Here is a 24,178-nt window from a genome sequence, read left to right as displayed (position 1 = left end):
ACTCGAGAGGGTAACGCATTCTCTATCCCCAATTTACAGTTAAAGATTTTATGAAGTTTTACATTAACTGAACAGAAATTTACATTTTAGAAAAGGTTGGTTACATAGTTAGAAATTCGGACCTTGCCCTCGGATAAGTCTGCGGATATAGCTACAGAAAAATAAGTCTGGTGGACATTACCTTTGGCTGCTGGTCTGCCAGGCGACGAATGAGGCGCCCCACTCCTGTCTTAACACACACACTCAGAAAGACGACGATCAAGAGACAAGGTAGCCAGAGCAGCCGCAGATTATATACCCGAAAGGGGAGGTTCGAGACGATTCTGGACTAGTCCGGACACACCCTCTCAATTTTATTGGACAATTCAAAAAGCGACAAGAAGCCTGTGGTAGGCTGAAAAATAATTACAAAAATTTCTGATTGGCCAGATTTAAAACTGGCGGAATGAAAAGGAAGTGTTGCCAACCCAAAAATAAATGAACATTGATTCAGTTATGAAAACCTAGGACCACAAAACTTCTTTAAATTATAAGTTCTTCCACCTTGCACCAGAGTGCATGACCAGAGTTTTGAAATGGCATCTATGGAGGAAATTTTAAACTTCATGTAAACAAACACAAAGCAAATAAATTCAGTTAGTTTAGGCAACTTCACAATAACACAATTACTTAATACTGCCGTAGTGACATCTTCCGATTAAAGTTCTAACTTAATGTAGTAGCAGTTTCACATTTGTTTAGATAGATAGAGTTCTTTAATGCGCATCTTTCGAATGTGCGGAGTTGAGGTGTACCTCCCGGTACAATAATGATTATTGAAATCAAATGTCAATAATTAACTCCCAAATTAATGTATACACCGAAGTGGTCTCTATAATATAATCAAGATTATATCCCAATAAGCTCATAGAGAAGGCAAACACTGCAGGAAAACCTGGGGACCTTTTTGAGACAGCTATTGGAAGAACCTCATTTCTTCTCACGAGGGCTATTTAAATATAGTAAGTACCCGTTCTTATGCAAATTCCAGTTGTGGCTTGTTGGGGGTTTCCTCGTTTTCCTTGTACGTAATAAAATTGTTGCAACCGCTTCCAGATTTCCTTTCACTGTATGAACTTCTAACTGAAACGATCTTTCCTGGAGAAGAGAAGTTACGATTGATGGGGCATTCCAGTCTTCTTCAGATATTCAGCGGTCGGAGTCTACTTAATTACAGACCTCGTTGAATGCGTGACGTCACAGTGGGTATAAGCATCAGAGATCCAAAATGGTCATGCAGATATTTCTGCTTGCTAGGTGTTCCACCGCTGGACGAACACGTCGGATGGATATAAGCACTGACTCGCTCTTGATCTCTAGTGGCTATTGTGAGGCTATATCTCTGAGTGACCGTCGGTTTCTATTTCTCGACCGATGCAGTACTTTTGTATCTGTCTCTTGATATGGACCAGAGCAAAATGCACCTTCCACTGAAGTCTCAACCTCATTAATGGTTGTCATAGTATGCAAGTTACTGAGGTATGGTTGTGCTGCTAACATTTAGAACAAATCTGTGCATCTGGGTATTATGAAATTAATGGTTATCCGCAGATATTGTAAATATTTCAGTGCAGTATATTACAGCCAAAGTATTGAAACGGATAGATCTGGTAACATAATACAATAGCTCTGATACCTGGCCCCTACAATCACAGGTTTATGAAGGATTACCTTATACAACTTCCGACGTATTGACCTTTGTTCCTTCTTTTCATTAATTGCGGACAGGAGCCAGTTAGGCTTAGGTCACATTTACGGCGTTATGGTCTCAAGGGTCTTTATATATCACTATTCCCCATACCAATGTCAAGGGTCACCTAACCACAATCACAAACAAAAGTATACCTAAGTGAAAAGAAGTAAACGTCATTATTTAGAAATTATCCGCATCGCCATACAGTTGGTATCCGCCAAGACACTAACTTCGCGGATATCCTGGGATTTCCACATCCGTGTAGGGCTCTAGTGATAGGGCCGACTGTGCTGCAATACCACTTTCTGGATCAGTGCGGAAAGCAGTTGCAAACTACCTCACGCCTCACTATGTTTTGCACGCCTCATTGTTGTGCCTCTATTGGTTTTCTTATAACGGCATTATCTTTCATGGTGCTATTTCAGGATGCAACCAGTATCCAAGCTGAAGACTTAGCAGACCCCTCTATATATATATAATAATTTCGTATGGCTATTTCTAGCCGAGTGCAGGCCTTGTAAGGCAGACCCTCCGATGAGGGTGGGCGGCATCTGCAATGTGTAGGTAACTGCGTGTTATTGTGGTGGAGGATAGTGTTATGTGTGGTGTGTGAGATGCAGGGATGTTGGGGACAGCACAAACACCCAGCTCTCGGGCCATTGGAATTAACCAATGAAGGTTAAAATCCCCGACCCGGCCAGGAATCGAACCCGGGACCCTCTGAACCGAAGGCCAATACGCTGACCATTGAGCCAACGAGTCGGACAGACACCTCTGTGAGAAAGCGATAATACTTCGACGATTTTCAAGCACAAATCTCTTTAAAGGGTAAGTTTACCATCACTTTGCTGCTGATGAAATGGCGTATGGCTTTTGGTGTCGGGAGTGTCCGAGGACAAGTTGGGCTCGCCAGATGCAGCTCTTTTCATTTGTCTCCCGTAGGTGACCTGCGCGTCGTGATGAGGATGAAATGATGATAAAGACGACACATAAACCCAGCCCCCGTGCCAGCGAAATTAACCAATAATGGTTAAAATTCCCGCCCTGCCGGGAATCGAACCCGGGACCCCTGTGAACAAAGGCCAGCACGCTAACCATTTAGCCATGAAGCCGGACACCATCACTTTGCTGCTGACGATGCGTCTAAACGTCGTGGCACAGTGGAAACGTCAGTCCTGGCATAACAAAGTTAGTCCCCTTCCTTTGTCAACAGAGAGCTCATTATGTGTTCGCATGGTCACTGCTTCTTTCGGCCTAAATTAAGAGGTGTTTCTTGTTTTTGAACTTAAAACAAACGTCCATCTTATTAAGTCGTGGTCAGTACATGCCGATGAGTTGTTGAGTACAGAACAAAAATGGCCAACTGTGTCCCAGTGGGAATGGAACACACAACCTTCTAATTCTTTTCAACAGGACAAATGCAACCTAGGACAGCATAGCTCAATCGGTACAGCGTCCAACGCAAAATCAGAATACTGTAGGTTTGGTTCGCACTAGTGTTTCGTTGGTCTTTTAATATATATAATTATATTAGGCCATAAAGTATAATTTGCTTTACGTCGCACCGACAGAGATAGGTCTTATGGCGATGATGGGATAGGGAAGGGTTAGCAGTGGGAAGGAAGTGGCCGTGGCCTTAATTAAGGTACAGCCCCAGCATTTGCCTGATATGAAAATGGGAAATCATCTTCAGAGCTCCTGACAGTGGGATTCGAACTCACCATTTCCCGAATGCAAGCTCACAGCTGTTCGAACCTAACCACACAGCCAACTCGCTCGTTTTCGCCATTTATTCTTCCATACCTTATTTACCTTCAGTATGTACTCAACACGACCTATTAAGCTGAAAGTTAATTTCAAGAACAATACGGTCGTGAAAGAGATCTTTTCACTTGATTTTTCTTGTTTGCCATTTTCGCCACGCTTTAACACATGCTTCATGATCGCCTTACGTAAACGAACAAATCTTAACTCTAGTATGAATATTGGAGCGAAGAGCCAACGATTCCGCGTCGTCAATTGAATAATAATATGGGCTGCCTGGCCAAGGCAGTAATGGCGTGCTTGGTACACCCGGCAGGACGTGGGTTCGATTCCGCGCCATGAAATGGTAATTAATAATCACTTTCCAGGTAACATTACTCTCAGAAACCGTAGTTACTGAGTACCTTGTTTCCTGATTTGTTACCAGCAGTCACCGTATTCTAGGAACTATTGTCTACGTGTACAAAGTCATATAATTTGATTCTTCCTTCCGAGTTCTCAGTAATTTCATCTCATTTTGAGACTAAAGCCCGGACTGAGGAATCCTGTGCCACAAGCTCTGTTAAGGTCGTATGATTTTTCTACGGAGGTAATTACTGAGGTCAGTATAAACTACATGCATCATGATTACGTCATCAACTTAGGACGAGATAGTCGAGGCGCTGCAGTACTTTATAGGAAAGCCATATCTATATCCGACGTAGTTATGCATCCTTCAGGCAGAGCATTATCTCCTACCGTTAATGACATCATTATAACAAATGTGTTCAATCAGTCGGGTTCCAAAAATAAAAATGAAAGAAGTCACCTCTTCACTTACCACGACATCTCTTCCAATACTCCTCGCTGCAGACTTAGACTGCACTCTAAATGAGCAGTATCAAGTTGGGAATTTTAATTTCTCTCCTGGAGTCGATGGACTTGGATTTATGGAGCACGCTACATCCTCTTCAAGTATAATACACTTTCTGCAGAGGAACGCTGAAGTCCAGAATTGGCAGGGCATACATTTCACATACAATTAAACACAGAATAAGTAATTTCAATGTCATAACAGTCGTAGAGATAAAATGAGTTAATCGGTTTTTGTTCAGTACACTTATTCTTACCCATATTATTCGGTTCACAGTCGACCTCCTATTCGACGTTGTCACGAAAGCCTAGCAAGACACACTCCCTGGATTGTACCCAACGGTACTCTTTCATTCATCAATCCTTTATAGTATATGACTTCCATAAAATTATTCTTTAATTAACGCCTTCTATGGTGTCTCAACGCAGAAATGGCAATTGAACATTCCAGACTCATTTCACGCAGAAAAAAATCGTATGTTTTATTATGTTTAATTTTTTCCTTCCTCAAGTGAAACAGCTAGAGATTCAAAATATTCATTGCAAAATTTGCACTAAACCACCATCTTCAAGATTACTTCCGTGATTTTGAACATTTTGAAATGATTTTTCTTTTTTAATTTCAAATTCAGGAGTCAGTTTAACGGTCTGAACCCCAATGATCAAGATGTTGGCAGAGTGAGAGGAAGAAGGTAGGAATATTTTATAACTTTTTTTTTTTTGCTAGGGGCTTTACGTCGCACCGACACAGATAGGTCTTATGGCGACGATGGGATAGGAAAGGCCTAGGAGTTGGAAGGAAGCGGCCGTGGCCTTAATTAAGGCACAGCCCCAGCATTTGCCTGGTGTGAAAATGGGAAACCACGGAAAACCATCTTCAGGGCTGCCGATAGTGGGATTCGAACCTACTATCTCCCGGATGAAAGCTCACAGCCGCGCGCCTCTACGCGCACGGCCAACTCGCCCGGTTTTTATAACTTTGAAAGTATACATTATTATTAGAAAATAATGTTTAACAAACTTTACGTTTAAGGCTATTGATAGTGGTTCAGATTATTGACAGTACTAGGAAGGACAGTCGTACCAAATTCCAGCCAATTATCTTGAAGACTGTAGTAGTCATTATGCAAATGGTTTTAAGAGAATATGGCTTGTTTTTTTGTAGGAAAAAAGCGATACACTTGAAAGCACTTGCAGGCTGTCCACCAAATCTAATCACAAGGGGTTCCTTTTAATTCGGTCAGTTTTAGACATATCTGAAGTGTTCACAAATATGAAAGTAAAATTTCATTTCTATTGAATACGGTAAACAAAACTAAAGACTTGATTTACCCCAGAATGTGCCCGGCTCCATGGCTAAATGGTTAGCGTGCTGACCTTTGGTTACAGGGGTCCAGGGTTCGATTCCGGCAGGGTCGGGAATTTTAACCATAATTGGTGAATTCCGCTAACGCGGGGGATGGATGTGTGTATCGTCTTCATTTCATCGTCATCAAGACGCGCAGGTTGCCTACGGGAGTCAAATCGAAAGACATGCACCTGGCGAGCCGAACGTGTCTTCGGACACTACCGGCACTAAAAAAGCCATATGCCATTTCATTTACCCCAGAATGTTTGCCCCCTTAGAAGAAGGTTATAGACGTGTTTTCCACCAAGAGAGAACGGCGTATGCATTTTAATTGGCTTGTCGATACCTATTAAGCACGGGCATGTTGGTAAATAATGTAAATTCAAAGACAGTATATCGTTCCTTTTAGTTCAATATACAGAATATGCGTGTGTACAGTAAGTATACAGTGTGTCCGGTAAGCTGTTCACCTCAAATAACTTGTAAACCACTGAAGATAGTAATGTCACCAAGAGGCTCGTGGAACAACATTCCGAAAACCGTAAAAGTAGTTAGGGAGACGTTAATCCAATGATATCATTGTTGTTGTTGTTGTTGTAAAACTTATAAAACTGTGTTGCGAGCACTAGTCCTCCACACCATGGAGATACAAATGCTGCGAAGGTCCTTCGGATTGACCTGCCATTACCATGCGACGAATGACAGCGTATGTCAGAGAATTCGTGTAACCCCAATTGCGGAGAAAGAGAGTGGGAGCCGATTGCAGTGAAATGGCAACGTCACGACATGGGAATAGAAGACGATACCACTGGCAGAACAGCACGCCAACTCGAACTGGAGGACGTCGACCCAGTGGTAGAGCACTGAAGCAGTGAATGGCGTGAACTGCGGGCTGTAGATATGTTTTTTCCTAGTGGTTTAACGTGACCTTAATTAAGGTACAACCCCAACTTGGTGGGATTCGAAACCACCACCTCCCGAATGCAAGCTCACATGACCTTAACCGCGCGGCTAACTCACTCCATGCTGCAGATATGAAGCCAAAAATCGTCTATGACAGAACCTGTGTAGAAGACACAGATATGTGAACCTTGCAGCCTGAACTTAACGAAGAAAGCTAATTTGCATTTTCTACGCTGGTGCGAGTTTTCTTCGGAACAGGGCTATTACGTCGTGTTTTCTCTCCTTCTCTGGTAACCTATATTACAAAATCTGCCAAGAGGTATTTATTTTTGGTCGTACTGACGATAGCGACGAGGCCTGGGTGGACAGGCAACAAGCTGGTGGGCAGATAATGTTCAAACAATACGCGACTGAGATCTTGGCCTCACCAGTCAGGAGATATTGTTTTACCCGTTTCATCACGTAACTTATGGGTTGTAATCTACTACTTCAAAATCTTTAACTTCTTGAAGTATCGTTTAAATTCTGAATGGGGCCAGTGAGTTAGGATTCTTCTTTCCTATTCATGTTTTGTGGAGATACTTCGAGATTATTTCCTTCGAAACACCCTTCTTGAATCACTGTGACTTATTTTCTCTATATTTCGGCCCTGTATTGTGTATTTCCCTGCCGGAAGGAAATCTCTTTTATTACCGGACATTCATGTCCCCTCTGGATTTTGTTTTGTAATGTATTTAATTCGTATTTCTTTTTGTTCTGCCGTTGATATGCCCTTCCCTTTGGTTGATTACGACATTTGATTTAATTCTTCTGTCATGTTATATTTCTAATTGCTTTGCTTTGTTGGTCACACTAGTGGAATGGGATTGATTCTTGTATTATTGGGTAGCTATGATCCTTTAGGTTTTATTGAGCTGTGTATCGAGGTTGGGATTTCGGTGTGTTTACTCTGTAAATATTCTTCGTCTTGATTTTAGTGACAGTCACTTCCACATGTCCTTTGTCTGCAACATTGTAATAGAGGACTAGCCCCAGTCTAAGAGGGCATCTTCCATGTCTAAAATAGGACTTGTTTTCTTTTGAGACTGATACCATAAATTAGGTTATCTAATTAATATATAAGTAATAATAATAATAACGTAAATGTTTCCACCTTTTCAATACAATATATTCACAAAATTACAAAATTATACGGTACTAGTTTCGACCCATCTAGGGGTCATCATCAGCCGTATTGGAGCAAAGATCATTTGTGGCGAAATCCTAAGACAATATTATTTTAAAGAATAACAAGTGAAATAATATTGTCTTAGGATTTCGCCACAAATGATCTTTGCTCCAATACGGCTGATGATGACCCCTAGATGGGTCGAAACTAGTACCGTATAATTTTGTAATTTTGTGAATATATTGTATTGAAAAGGTGGAAACATTTACGTTATTATTATTACTTATATATTATTCTCAGTTCAATACGGACCAAAAACATGAAATTCATAACCATCAATATCTAATTAATGTCTGGTTTATACATGACATATAATTAATTTCCTCTGCTCTTGTATCTAGAGGCTGCCTGGCCGACGCGGTAAGGGCGTGCTCGGTTCGCCCGGAAGGACGTGGGTTCGAATCCCCGTCAGGCAGTCGTAAAATTTAAGAAACGAGATTTCCATTTCCGGAGGTGCATATGGCCTTGAGGTTCAGTCAGCCTACACCAAAAATGAGTACCAGGTTAATTCCTTGGGGCAAAGGCGGCTGAGCGTAACGCTAACCTCTCTACCACATCACGTACCGAGGTTAACAATGGTGGAAGCCTTTACCTTCCACTCCTCCAAGGGCCCTCATGGCCTGTACGGAGGTAACTTTGCTTTCCTCTGCTCTTGTATCTGTCGTTGTACTGAAACATTCAAGTTCTTCATTATCTGAATTTGTATTCAAGTACCGCGTGGTGGCCATGATCGTTGAACGTCAAGTCTGACATCGTGGTTGGCAGGTTCGAGTCCTTCTAGTCGAAAATAATGTCACCATCAGAAAGTTGGGCGGCGCGGTAGGCGAGGTGCTGGTTTACAATTTCTAATCAATAGATTGCGTGCGCAAAGCCTGTATTCAATTCCAAACATCTCCGCAGAGCTCATATGGAGTGAGGGCATGTTGATAGTGATTCGTCCTAGGTGCTACTCGATAGAAGTAAGCTAGGTACCAGCACCAGGTTTCACCCTCTCCCTACATTATCATCATCATCCCCCACATCCAAAAGCGCAGGTCGCCCATGGGTGTCAAATAAAAACTCTCATCAGGTGAACTGAACATGTCCTCGGACACTCCCAGCACTAAAAGCCATACGATAAATAAATAAATAAATAAATAAATAAATAAATAAATACATAAATAGGTTTAAATATAATCAAGTGCTGATCTCTCTTTGATTTTAGGTTTTGCAAAATATAATTTATTTTGTTTTTCTACAATCTATTTTCTATATCCCTTATCCAGACCTATGGCCCACGCCTTCATTTACTTCGTGCTACAGAAATTATATACAATTGCCTTCACGTCACACCGACACAGATACCGTAGGTCTTGCGGTGACGATGGGATAGAAAAGGGCTAAGAGTGGGAAGGAAGTGGCCATGACCTTAATTAAGGTACATCCCCAGAATGTACCTGGTGTGAAAATGAGAAACCACGGTAAACCATCCTCAGGGATGCCGACATTGGGATTCGAACCCACTATCTCCCGAATGCAAGCTCATAGTTGCGCGCCCCTAACCGCATGGCCAACTCGCTCGGTGAAATAATAATAATAATAATAATAATAATAATAATAATAATAGTAATAATAATAATAATAATTGTACTGGAGGTACTACTCCGCGCATTTGAACTGAGCGCCTTTTAGAAGTCCATCTGTGTTATCAATCTGAAACCATGTATTAGAAAAAGTTTGAACCTTTAACCTTCAGATGTCTCTACTATCGACTTATGTGCCCCCTCTAGCGGGAGGACGGACAAGTCATTTTTTTCACGGAATTTAAAATTGTCTAAGTTTATGAACCTGAAGTGTTTGTGGATTGTTTTTTGTGTGTGCTAACGATACTAGCACTTCTATCACTTTCTTCTTCCTTAAGTTATTAGCCAATCAGAAATGCTTGTAGCCAGTTAAATGGTGGGGGGGGGGGGGGGGATGTACTGGCATTCTGCCTATAGAGTTCTGGAACTTTCCCCTGTGCTATAAAAGTTGGGAGCTTTTGGTTCATGTTGTCTTCTTCATCGCTCCAGTCTAGAGTGCATACGGTGTTATTGGAGGCAGGGGAAGTCTTGCCCGTCGTCGGAAGGCCCACCAGCTCAACGTAATGGCAGACATCTTTTAAATATGTGATAGCTCCAGAAAGTTAACTTGAAAGGAAGGTTTCAAACTTACTTCTTAATGTAAATTTATAAAGTTTAACATCACCTTTCAAATGTAAATTTTCAGACAAGTCTAAGGACTCTATTTAAAACCCTATATGTAACTTAGGGAATAAAGAGTGTTCACCCTCTATTAATTCCCATTCAACTTGGTTTGGGGGTGACTATGATTCTCTAAAACTTTAAATTTCTTCAAAACATTTTTGGAACTTAATATTTTGCCATCTAGTCACTCTCTGTAGTATGGGTTTAGCCTCTGTATCTTCGGGCCATAGTCCCATAAAGGACTTTATGTGTAATTAAAAAGGAATGCAAATGGTTTTTGTTCACGGCCGATTTTCTTTCTGTACATTTAGGCCATTTAGTATGGGCACTTATTGCCCCTGTTTAAATTCTAGTTATTCATAGTCAATTGAGGATCAGACTCCCGAACACTGTTTTCGAAGTGATCTAATGTACAATTTGGATAAGAAACTTGTGCCTTTGAGAGGCCGGACTGTAGTAAATTCGGTGGAGCAAAAATGCTCTTTGAAATAATGTTGCTTTAGAGCTGCAATGCTCAGTCATTTGTAAACTATTGTATCGAAAATCTTCTTCATTGTAACTGTACGGCTCCATGGCTAAATGGTTAGCATGCTGGCCTTTGGTCACAGGAGTCCCGGGTTCGATTTCCGGCAGGGTCGGGAATTTTAACCGCCATTGATTAATTTCGCTAGCACGGGGGCTGGGTGTGTGTGTCGTCTTCATCGTCATTTCATACTCATCACGACGCACAGGTCGCCTACGGGTGTCAATTCAGAAGACCTGCACCTGGCGAGCCAAACTTGTCCTCGGACACTCCCGGCACTAAAGTCCATACGCCATTTCTCTTTTTCTTTTTTTTTTCTTTTTCCTAGTTGCTTTACGTCGCACCGACACAGATAGATCTTATGGCGACGATGGGACGGGAAAGGGCTAGGAGTTGGAAGGAAGCGGCCGTGGCCTTAATTAAGGTACAGCCCCAGCAATTACAAAGTTTAGTGTTTTAAATTATTGTTTGGTCTTTTCTCTTTCTCCCATTCACCTCAGCACCTTCTGACTCCTCTGAAAACCGCCAAAACACGGCAATAAAATAATAATAATAATAATAATAATAATAATAATAATAATAATAATACCAGGGATACTCCTTCCCCGGCTATTTAAACTGCGTGCCTTCTCTGAAACCATCTACGCCAACGGACTTGAAATTGTGAACTTCCAAAGATTATGTCGTGCACTGTTAGATGGCTAGACCATCGATTTGTAATTACTTGACAGAATAATGTTAATTTGAAGTTTGTAAACCTGGTTCTGAGTATTGTTTTTTTTTTCATTACCGAAGTTGACAACACTGCAGCCGGTTCCTCCTCGATTGTAATCAACCTATCAGATACTTAGAAATATGTTCTCTAGCCGATTAAAATGAGGGGTGTGTACAGGAATCCAGCCTATCAATAAAGTGTTCTGGAAGCTTCCCCTTAGGATACTATAAAAGCAGGGCACCTTAGGGCCGTATTGTCTGAATTGCTCCAGTGCTTGGGAGTGCGACGTGACTGAGGGAGGCAGGGGCGAGGCCTGTGTGTGGGAGATCCACCGGTACAAGGTAATGGCAGAATTTACCTAGACATGTGGATACGTTGATGGAAATGTTTCAACATCCTTTCTTTTAATATAATTTTGTAAACTAGTGGATTTAAATGCAGAATTTTTGGCAAGTCTGGGGAGTCTGGTTCTATTTTCTACTGGGAAATATGTAATACGGAGAAACAAAGAGTGATGACACTCTGTCCTTTCCCATTCAACCTTCGTATGTCTTCTCCTAGCATTAATGTTTCTACTTTAGTCACCCCGTTGTAGTGTAGGATTAGCCCCTGTATCTTCGTGCCGTAAGGTCACTTAGGGTTTTAACATTTCTATAAGGAGTGCTGGTGTTTCGCCCCCTTGCCTCTTGTTTATGGCCGGTTATGTACAACTATTACTATTACTATTACTATTACTATTACTATTACTATTACTATTACTATTACTATTACTATTACTATTACTATTAAGGCCACGTAGTATGGGCAACTATGCCCCTCTTTACTTATTTCAGAGTGTAGATATTCCCTTGTTTTAGTTCCGTTTGGGAACAGTGACTAATGTCAAGAAATAAACCCACATCGGGAAAACCGTGCATGAATACTTTAATGTGAGGCCAACCTATAGGTTGTCTGGTGTAATTAGTACGCCATAAGAAAGTGATGCCTCTACGGGGCTAGAATATGGTGTATTAGCAGCTCCGACTCCTGAGTATTGTAACTTCTTGGAGCAAATCCTGCTCTTATAAAATATTTGTGCCTGATGCCTGTCAAGAGCAATCATTTTCTTTTCTATGTAAATCTATAAATAGATTGTACCGGGAGGTACACCTCAACGCCGAACATTCAAAACTAGCGCCTAAACGAATCCTCTATTGGTGAAACAGTGAAACTGAAACTACACCAACTTGGAACTTTAATCAGAAGATGTCAGCACCTAAATATTGAGTAATTTTGTTATTGTGCAGTTTCCTAACCTGAGTGAATTTCTACTTGTTTTGTGTGACATTCATTGAGAAGTTTGGACATTCTTCCACAGATGACACCACTAAAAACTATGATCATGCACCTTGGTGCGAGGTGTAAGAACTTATGATTCAAAGAAATTTTGTATTCATAAGTTTTTTTACTGATTGATGTTCATTTGTTTTTGGTTTAGCAATATTTCTTTTTCCTTTCCACCAGTTTTGAATCTAGCCAACCCCTAATTTCTGTAATTAATTTTCCACCTATTACATGCTTCTTGTTCGATCCTGAAGTTTAACTTAGAATTTGACCAATTAAATTGAGAGGGTGTGGCTGGTTTATTCCTGAATGATCTCGAACCTTCCCTGAGGGTATATAAACTGCGGCTTCCAGGTTCCTGGGCAATTGATCGTCATCTTACTGAGTGTGTGTGTCAAATCAGGAGACGGGCGGCAGCTTTCATCGGTCAACAGTACATCTACAAGGTAATGGCCACATAACATCCTTCTTTCTTGCTAACTCCGCAGTTTAACCCGAGGGAAAGGTCCGAATCGTTAACTATGTAACCTACTGTTCTAAAAATGTAACTTTCTGTCGGGGATAGAGCTCCCCTTCATCTTGGTTTGAGGTGCCACGTTTTGGTAACCTTTCGTTTTTGCAATGCATTAAATTGATTTCCATGCGTGCTACCTCTGTAGCTTGGGAATAGCCCCTGTTTTATCGGCCAAGCGCCCTATAGGTTTTTATGTTTTTGGAGCTCAGTCTTCGCCTCCGTTCAAATTGTACTCGGGCCGTTTATTTAACCTGTTCTCTTTCACTCAGGCCCTGTAGGATGGGTACTAGAGACGTCCGTGTAATAAGATTTATATTTGTATATAGTGCATTGTAAGGCCAAAGATTATCAGATTTTCATGCAATCTTGCCTTGAGTAGGCTTGAGAAACTGAGAGCCTGTTAGATCTTTTCAGCTTTTGATAATTGTAAAGAGTGCCTCTTGTTGTGATTTAGGGAGCAGGTGCTCGTGAATTAGGGGATTTCTGCCCCTCGTTAAATAATACCTCTTCCTTTTATAAAATTGTGAAATTAGAGGTTAAAGCCCAAAGTGTTAAGGTTCTGAATCTTGGGTTTTCCCAATCTTGTTTAATGATTGCTACTTGTACCTGTAATATTGCCCAAAAAAATGTTAAGTTTGAAATTCTGAAAATATAACCTTCAGTTTAAGTTTTAAATTAATTTTCATTTTGTAGTTAGACCCATTCCAGCCCGCACCTTCTTTAACCTATTTCTGCTCCACGGGTAACCCCGTATCAAGTCATTATCTCAAGTTTTGTACCTGATTTTCGGACTTCTGAGTTCCTGTTATTGTTAGAGTTGACGAGCTCATTAATCTGTTCAATTTTCTTGTTATTCATTCAGATTTTCTATCTATCAATTTTAAACTAGAATAAAGAAAAGGAAAGAAATAACATTTCCAAATTTGTTGTGTTAAGTTCTGCTCTAGTTAATTCCTTGTCCATCCATTCAACCCAGACCTTTCCCATACCTCTGAGAACCACGGACATCCTGTAAGAATAATAATAATAATAATAATAATAATAATAATAATAATAATAATAATAATAATAATAATAATAAAATCTAATTGTCACCGGCCGTGGCAGATATTAACTGTACGGATAGTTGTTCTTTCCCCTCGTCTCCGTCTACTAGGAGCGTCGTCAGCCAATCACGGAAGTCTTCCTCACGTACAAATGCACAGAGAACAAACCCATAAAGAAAACGAATAGAAAATGCTGAGACACTTCTGTATTTTCAGTATGTTGGCGCATACGAGAAGCTTTCGTGTATTGCGAGGTGATTGCTTGCTCTCGTGACTTGAACGCGGTAGTAAATCGTTACTACTTCGATCCGGACGGCTATTGGACGTTCCTAATACAAAGAATCTGTGTTTTTACTCGTTCTACTTGTAAGAGACGAATATCAGCTCTCTTTTGACTTGCAAGTGGACAAATTAGTGGTGTTCGTGAGAGGTTTCCAAAGGTACCTGGGATACAAAATTGAGTGGTGCGATCCCTTGCAAGATATATTCTTCCCATACTGTTTTCATGACAGTAGAAGGATCGTCTGTTGTTATTGAAAGGAAAGACATCTGTAAACGTAAATGACATGTTTTAGAAATATTGTTTCTATAAGCATACAAGCTTGCACCAGGTTTCGCCCTCTCCCTACTTCATTGCATCATCATCATCATCCGACAGCCAAAAGCGCAGGTTGCCCATGGATGTCATATTAAACCTTCACCAGTCGAATCCAAACATGACCTCGGATACTCCCAGCAGGAAAAGTCATACGATCAATAAATAAATAAATAAATAAATAAATAAATAAATAAATAAATAAATAAATAAATAAATAAATGTATTCAAGTGATGATCTCTCTCTGATTTTATGTTTTTCAGAATAAAGGCAGCATTTATACAGGTGGAGGCGCATGCTCACTGTCCTACATAGGAGGCTTGCAGTGGTGTCTCAACGGCGCACTAGCGCCAGCGTTTCAGAAAGGTGTAGCATTCGAACTGATGAGCGCACTGCTACACTGGGGCGAAACGCTGGTAATTTCAAGGTTGAAAATGCCTAAAGACTTTACATTTTTTTAACATTTAAAATATTTACATTATGGTTTCCTTCTAGGAAGCTTATTTTTATATTGGCCAAAAATAAGTGGAGGCGCATGCTTCCCCTAGCGCACCGTCACTGCATTGCACTACATAGAAGGCTTGCAGTGGTGTGCGTTCGACAAGGTATGGCATGCAGTTATCATATTTAAACTCAATAGTTTAGGTATCCCTCCCTACTTGATTCAGATATCCAATAGCTACCTTTCAGAAAGGAAATTCCAGGTACAAGTTAACAAAACTCTGTCGGACCCCCGCCCCATCTTGGCTGATGTTCCCCAGGGTGGAGTTCTCACCCGATTTTTTTTCAAATTATACATGACTGGCATACCTAAGCCGACACACGCGAATGTCTATATTTATGCTGATGGCAAGGAAATTTCCTCTGTCTCTTGGCAACTTCCTAGAGTACAAAATTATATCCAAGATGCCCTCTCCACTTTCGAACCACGGCTTCGAAAGTGGATAATCAAAATTAATGTATACGAAGGCTATGCAACTCTATTTTCAAAACGTACCAGGACTGACCCTCTCATATTGATTTCTTTGGCGAAGTGATCCGGTGGAAAAATGCAACTAAATACCTAGGAGTTACTCTAGACGGAAGACTCACCTTCAAAGACCACATAAATTCGATTTCGGCCCAAGCAAACAGACGCTTATCGGAAATTATACCTCACATGAAAGCCGATTAAGGTCTTAGTCTAGAAAACAGGCTCAGGCTGTACAAGACCTCCATTCGACCAATTCAAGAGTATGCCAGTCCGGTCTGGGTAATGGCAGCCAAACCCCACACAGATGAGGTACAGCGCATTCAGACCTGTACGCTGCGTCTTATCTCCGGTGCACACTGGTTTGAACGGAATCGGGACATCCATCAATGAGATTAGAACCAGAATAAAGAAGACGTCCCGGAAATCCTATTCTGGAATAATCCATAAGCCCAATGCCCTCATCACCAGGTTGGACAATTAGGACACCCTGGGTCTCCGCCAGAAGCGACCCAAGGTTATCCTAAATTAGTCACCCATAAACAGGGGCAGGTCAAATTGTGACCAGTTCCGATTCCGTTTCAACAAGTCCCTCACCCTCACTATGAATGCAGCTCTAGCTACAACAAATTAAGAAATAGCACCCAAGATCCTATTCCGGCCAGATGGATAAAATCCTTAACAAAAACGGTGCGCCCGTACTCTGTTGAGGCATGGTGGTCAACGACGCACTAGCACCACCGTCTTGGAAAGGTATAGCACTCCAACTGATGATTCCACTACTACACTGGGGCGAAACGCTGGTAATTTCACGATTGAAAAAGCCTAAAAACTTTAAGAGCTTAAATTCTTTTGTAAGTTATTTTGTTTTTCTGATGCCTATTTTCTATATCCATTATCCAGACCTAAGATCCACGCCAGTGCAATTAATATCAGTGGCGGCCGGTTAAAATTAGACTTTATTATTATTATTATTATTGTACCGGGCGGTACACCTCCACGCCGCTAGTTCAAATATTGCGCCAATTGAAACTCCTCTACAGGAGAAAGCCTTTACTTTAAAAAAAACTGTATTAACTCTGTACCGGGCGGTACACCTCCACGCCGCTAATTCAAACCTTGCGCCAGTTGAAACTCCCCTACTGGAAGAAGTCTGAACTTTGTCTTATGTGTTAATTTTCAAGTTATCCTGAAGATGTCACTACTTGGAGATTTTGAAGTTTCTGAACTGTGTTGTTTTCGACGTATTTTTGTTTTGCTTGTAGTAAGAAGTGTGAACATTCTCTTCTAGAGGACACTACTGAAGAACTACAACGGCGCACCCTAGTGCGAAGTGAAAGAACTGTTATTTTTTTTTTTTGGAGAAAATTTAATTTCAAAAGTTTGTTCTTTGCTAAATTTCTTTCAGTCATTGTTTAAGTTGGCAATCTTAACCCTTTCTTTCCCCTTGTTTTGAATTTAGCCAATCCCGAATTTCTTTAATTAATTTTCCACCAATAATGTGTTTCTTCTTCATCTTGTGTAGGGGTTTTCTTTATCCACCAATAAAATGTTTGTGGGCGGGTGTTTTCCTTCCTGAAACGCCTCGAACTTTCTGCGAGAGTATATAAACTGCTGATTTTAGGATCTCCGGGCCACTTCAGTACCATCTTTCAGTGTGTAAAGTACATAGCAGGGGGCGGGTAGCGCCTCTTTCTTCGGGCAGCAGTTCAACAACCAGGTAATGGCCGATTAATAACTTTTTTTCTTGCTAGCTCAGCAGTTTAACTCTCGGGGCGGGTCCGAAGCTTTTCCACCATGTAACTTTCCCTAAAATGTAACGAATCTTTGTATTTATTCTATCTTTTAAGCTTCATATTGGGATAGAGAGTGCTTAACCCTCTCGAGCTCCCTCTCATATTGCATTGAGGTGAACTTATTTTCACAACCGTTTCTTCCTTAACGTAATGTAAATTGTTTCCTTCTAAAAGTCACCTCTTTAGTATGGGATTAGCCCTTGCATTAACGGCCTAGTGCCAAGTAGGTTTTAAACAAAGTGTATTAGGAGTGCAAGTTCGCCTCCTCTCAAATTGGTATTTTAGAGGCCAGGTAATTAAATTTTCTCACTTAATAGGCCTCAGTAGGTTGGGTATCTTTACCCCTGTGTTTATGTCATTAGAGGAAAACTTGAAGGTGGAGTTTGGTGTGGCCTTTGATAGGCTTAACCTTTGAGAGCAGATCGCTCTTTTGAAGTTTGTTTCTGCGCGCCTCGAGGAGGCTTTATGATGTAATTGGGAGCAAGTGCTCCTGGGCTTGATTGGGGTCTTCTGTCCCTTTGTTGAATTCTGTATATCGTAAAGTTGGGCTAATTGCTCAAGAATTGTGTGTCTGGCTCTCGGAGCCCCAAATCCTGTAATTGTACATTCTCGATTAGTGGTTTTGCTACTCTGTACCTGCCATTATTGTTATTTCTTGTTTTTGCTAAGAAAATATAACCTTGTTAAATTTTAAATTCACTTTAATTTCGTAGCCTGAGACCTGTTCACCCCCCGCACCTTCTTTCACCTCTAACTACCACGGAAAACTCCGTAACAAACTCAACAGTTTCTCCGAAGATGGCTCTGTGTGAATTTTGATGTGTTGATCAATAAGTGTGGACGTTCTATACCAGATGTCTCTACAAAAAAACTATGATCATGCACTCTGGTGCAAAGGAATGAACCTTCTTGAAGAAATTTTGTATTCAAAAGTTGTTGTCTTTACTAAATTTTTGTTCTTTTATTTTTGGGTTGGCAATATGAATCCTTCCTTCCGCCAGGTTTGAACTTAGCCAATCCCGAGTTTATTTAATTCTCAGCCAATCGTGTATGTCTTCTTCGATATGGATATGTAGCTCTAAGCTATCCAATTAAATTGAGGGGGGTGTCTACTCATTCTTGAAAGGTCTCGAATATTCCACGAGGGTATAAAAACTGCTGATTTTCTGGTCTCCTGGCCACTTCAGTAACATCTAGCTTAGTGTGTGGATATGTAGCAGGGGGCGGGAAGCGCCTCTTTCTTCAAGCAGCAGCTCTTCAAAAAGGTAATGGCCTTTTAACATCTTTATTTCTTGCTAGCTCAGCAGTTTAACTCTCGGGGAGGGTTCGAAGCCTTTCATATGTAACCTACCACTTTAAAATGTAAATTCCTCTTCTGTCTATGTGAAAACTACAAGTCGCTTTCACTGTAAAGCGGGGATAGAGAGTGCTTTACCCTCTCGAACTCCCCTTCATTTTGAAATTGAGGTGACTACGTTTTCCTAACCGTTTCTTCTCTTCCTTAATGTATTAAAGTTTTCTCGTACGGGTCACCTCCCTAGCTTGGGATTATCCCCTGTGTATCGGCCTAGAGCCACTTAGTATTTAAAAAGTGTATTTAGGAGTGCAAGTTCACGCCTCCAGTTCTTTCTGTACTTTGGGCCAGTAACTCATCCTCATGTTTTGTTTTCTTCATGCAAAGGCCCTGTAGGTTGGGTATTAGATACCCCTGTTTCACGGTATGTGTGCCTTGAGGGCAGTTAGGAGTGAAGTTTGTTGTGGCCTTTGATAGGCTTGTAAAATTGAGAGCGGGTCAGCTCTTTATGGTGTTGTGATGAAAGGGCCTTAGAGAGGCTTGAGATGTAAAGTGGGAGCAAGAGCTCCATGTAATTAAGGGTTTTCTGCCCGTTGGATACGTGTGGTTGTGAGCTGAGGGCTCAGGAATTGTAACTTGGGGCACGATTCCCAGAACTGGTAAGAACCCGAGAATCGGGCTTTCCTTGTAAAGCTACTCTGGTACCTGATTTTGTTATTTTGTTATTTGTTATTACGCTCAAAATTCTATGTTACCATTGTTAAGTTTTGAAAATATAACCTTGTTGAAATTTTAATTCATCTTTCGAACTTTTGTAGTTGAGACCTATTCCAGCCCGCACCTTCTTTCACCTCTACCACGGATATCTCCGTAACAATTATTATTATTATTATTATTATTATTATTATTATTATTATTATTATTATTATTATTATTATTATTATTATTATTATTATTATTATTGTACCGGTGGTACACCTCCTCCGTCCAGTTAAACTACGCGCATTCATAAGGCAGGATTAAGAACAATTAATTCTTAAAGGAAAATTATTTTTTCAAGTTTGGATAACCTTAGTTTGTGAAGATTGTTTTGTTCATGTATGAAAGTTGTCAAACACTACTACTGCTTCCTTCTTCCTTAGTTAGCAACTAATCAGAAATGTTGTGAATATTTTCTCAAGCCGATTAAAATTAGGGGTGTGTACCGGCATCCAGACTGTCTGTAAAGAGTTCTGGAAACTTCCCCTCGAAATGCTATAAAAGATGGGCGCTTTAAGGCGGCATTTTCATCTTCATCGCTCCAGTACTGTGAGGGCAGCGTGTTATTCTGAGGCAGGGGTAGCAGGTCGGCATTCGGAACGCCCAGCTAAACAAAGTAATGGCAGAATTTTTTTTAACATGTGATAGTTCCATCAGATAACTTTAGGGGAAGGTTTCAAATCCCTTTAATTTTATGTAAAATTCTAATTTAATGGTATAAATGTAGGTTTTCGGCAAGTCTGAGGACTCTGTTAAAATTCCTGCTCTGAAACACGTAAACTAAGGAAACGAAGTGTGACTACCCACTGTTGATTCCCGTTCAACTTGGTATGGTGTGAGTAAAATTTTCTATACCACTAAATTCTTAACACACCTTTGGCGTTTAGTATTTCTCGTTTAGTCACCCCTCTGTAGAGTAGGCTTAGCCTCTGCAACTTCGGGGCATAAGTCCACTTAGGGTTTTAGAGTGTTTCTAAAAGGAGTGCAAGTGTTTCACCTCCTAGTTTTTTATTCATGGCCGATCAGGTTAAACCCTTTCTTTTTACATTAAGGCTGCTTAGAATGGGCATTCATTGCCCCTGTTTCAATTGTAATTATTAATAGACCAATGTGTAACAAAATATTGAGCAGAAGTGTCTAAAGTGTGTCAGGCATTACTTTGTAAGGAACTTGTTCCTCTGAGAGGCTAGGATATATTAACCTGGAGCTCAAACTCTTAGACGATGTAAGTGCGTGGAGCAAACATGCTCTTATAAAATAGTGCACCTGTTCAGAGCTATAATGTTCATCCCTTGTGTATTATCGTGATGATAATTCTCTCCAGTTCTTGTACCTGATTTTTAAACTTACAGTCCGCTGTTGTTATCAGAGCTGACGAGCTCATTGTTATTATATTTAACTGTTATTTGTTCCAGATCTTCTATCTATCAAATTTTAAAATAAAAAAAGGAAGGAAAGAAATAAAATTTCTAAATTTAATGTTTTAACGTATGCTCTGGTCATTTCCTTGTGCCCCATTCACCCCGGCACCTTCCTGCACCTCTGCGTTCCGCGGTATACCCAGAACAATTATTATTATTATTATTATTATTATTATTATTATTATTATTATTATTATTATTATTATTATTATTATTATTATTATTATTGATGTAAAAGGAATGAAATTACACTACCCTGTTAATACTCTGATTAAAATCACGAGACCTCCAAGTTTTTCGTGGAGTCTGATTCACGTTTTCTTCCTAAAAATCCTCATGCACTGAATGGAGAGAAATTAGTGAGAAACAACTGTAATGAAGTTTACGGACAGAAACAAAAAATCATGTTTATAGATACTGTCCCTTTACATAAAAAGAATATTGCACTATATTATCAATTGGAAAATACCAAAATAATCCATTATACTTTGACGTAACAACACCTCACTCTGTAGACTTTCGTACACGGAAATTCGGCTTTACAAAAATCAACCTGTTTATAACAACCCGTTTCTGGCAAACTGTATATGGTACGTTCGATATCCCGATATTGCTAGGTAACTCAAGGCATCAGATAAATGACACCGTGGTAAATTTAACGGGATGATGTAACTGTGTGGGGCCACGTGTTTTGAGTGCTCGATACAATTCGGAGAGCCGTGCCGTAGCGAGTGAACTCATCGACTGATGTAAAAGATCCTGGTCTCACTTTTTTGCGCAGATAGACAGACGTGACATTAAAACCAGTAGAGGTACAGTTTGTGAGTGATCATCGCTAATTTCCAGCCTCTTCTTTTCTCTGAAACAAGATTTTATTTCGTGGTTTCTACGGCAGTAACCACACATCATGCACCAATGTAATTACGCACTCAGTATGTGACGTCACCGCTATTAAGCCCAGTTTTACGGCAACACTTTGTGAAGGGATGCATTCTTGCTTTTTGTTTTAAGGGGCCTAACATCGAAGGTCATCGGCCCAAGGGATGCATTCACTACTGCGTGGTTGGTGTAGTGTTCTGTATGAAGACAAACACCTTCCCATCCCGGAATCAACCGGACGCGGTTAAAATCTCCAGCCTGGCCGGAAATATGATCCGGGATCCTCTGAAATGGAAGTCACTACGGTGAACGGTCAGCCAAATAACTGGACTTTATAAAGTCAAAAAAGATAATTTTAAATTTTCTAACACATTAGATCGTCGTTGCAAACAAAGGTAAGTGACGAAAATCAGTGTTGTCGAAGGAAGAACATATGAACTACGTCTAAAAGTAGACCAATAATTGAATATAACTCCTTATATGTAATAGAAAGGAATAAGTGAGTGACAAATTATGCCATATAGAGAAAGATGTGGACATAAATAGGAACACATTTCCATACCTTAGTTCACTAAGGGCAGGTTTTCAGTTTTGTCTCCATTTTATTACTACACATTTTGGTCAGATAATTATGTCTTATTAGTTTTATTAGTGTTATAAAACACTGGCTGTCCACATCCCAGTTGAAATTATCCTGTAATTCTTGAAGAATATTCTTGTCCACTTTGCCACTGGAAGTATATATCTTCTGTTCATTGCTTGTAAGAAAATTTGTGTTGTATCGTTCATCCAGTGTGCTTAATGTTGTGCTTATATGCTTACAAGATTTCAGACTCATTAGCAATTATAATTACCACAATGCGAGCAAAATTTAGTACAATAACACTGTGGTTATAGCTGAATTTTTGCTCTTATTTGATATAATACCAACATCTGACTGGCAGTTGACGAACGCTCCTTGTACTAGAGTGTGCCTGCGTTTCTCAGTCACTTCCCCCCCCCCCCCCCCTCGACGATGACAGGCCGGAATTCTTCGACTCAGTGAACCAGTGACCTTGTGCTGTCAGTTATCTGTTTAGCTGTGTTGTTTACGCATCGTATGTGATGTGAAAGTCTTAGGCTCAGTGTATAAGATTCGTTCGCTGGATTGCCATGATCTTAACCGTGAAATAAAGTAAGAGATACCTAAGAGTATGATCCGCAGTGAAAAAATGCGTACGGTAAAAAAAAACAGATGCACAAAAGGAAACTAACCTCAGCATTAAACAGAAATAATTATGCGATAAGTAAACTTACTGGAGTAATCAGCCGCTGTGGATCAGTGGCAGAATATCGGGCTTTGGATGTCGAGGTCACGGGTTCAATACGAATAAGATATTCGGAATTTTGGAGCTAGAAGGAAAAGTCCATTCGGCATTCCATGTCGTACGATATTGGCAAGTGAATTACTTCTGGTGCTACATTCGAAGTTTGCCCGACAAAATTAAAAATTGGTGAACACCGATTTTGTCGAGCTTTAGCAAGGTTGTTGTTCATGATTACAAAATCAATATACATTTGAAAACGTTCTGGATTGGCTTTAATTTTCGATATTTCAGCGATTTAAATTTCAAATATTAGTTATAAGCTGTCATACATGTCGTGTGCGTCTGAGAGGATGGGACCCTACCTTCAATGATATAAAATGTTGAAGACAGCACAAACACCCAGTACCCACGCCAAATAAATTAACCAATGAAGGTTAAAATTCCTACCCCGATCAGAAATCGAACCCGAGACTCATTGTACCAAGACCAGCAAGATAACCAGTAAGCAACAGAGCATTAAAATAACTGAATTCTAAAACTGAGAGACGGAGAGAGCAGCTACGCGGTTTGGGTCATATTCCTGAAGATATTTTTACCGTGGTTTCCCACTTTCACGGAAGGCAAATGCTAGGGATGTTCCTTCCCACTCCTTCAACTTCCCTGTCCCGTGGTCGCCATAACATGTGTGTCAGTGCGACTTAAAGAAAATTGTAAAAGAAACTATTTAAAATGCGAGATACGTGTTAAATGTGTAATTTGCTGTGATTTTAAAATAACCAAGAACTTACTTTGCAGTACCTTCCTTCCTTCTTTCCTTCCTTCCTTCCTTCCTTCCTTCCTTCCTTCCTTCCTTCCTTCCTTCCCTCCTCTGAAATGTCGTTTTATTTAATAAACAGAGACAGAGAGACTTTTTAACACGTTTCAGCCTGATGGCTAATTTTATCTCAAAGCTCACCGGAATGTCAAAACCTAGGAACCCTACA

This window comes from Anabrus simplex, chromosome 5 (assembly GCF_040414725.1).
Source record: "Anabrus simplex isolate iqAnaSimp1 chromosome 5, ASM4041472v1, whole genome shotgun sequence".
Taxonomy (NCBI): domain Eukaryota; kingdom Metazoa; phylum Arthropoda; class Insecta; order Orthoptera; family Tettigoniidae; genus Anabrus; species Anabrus simplex.
Note: the sequence above shows the minus strand (reverse complement) of the source record.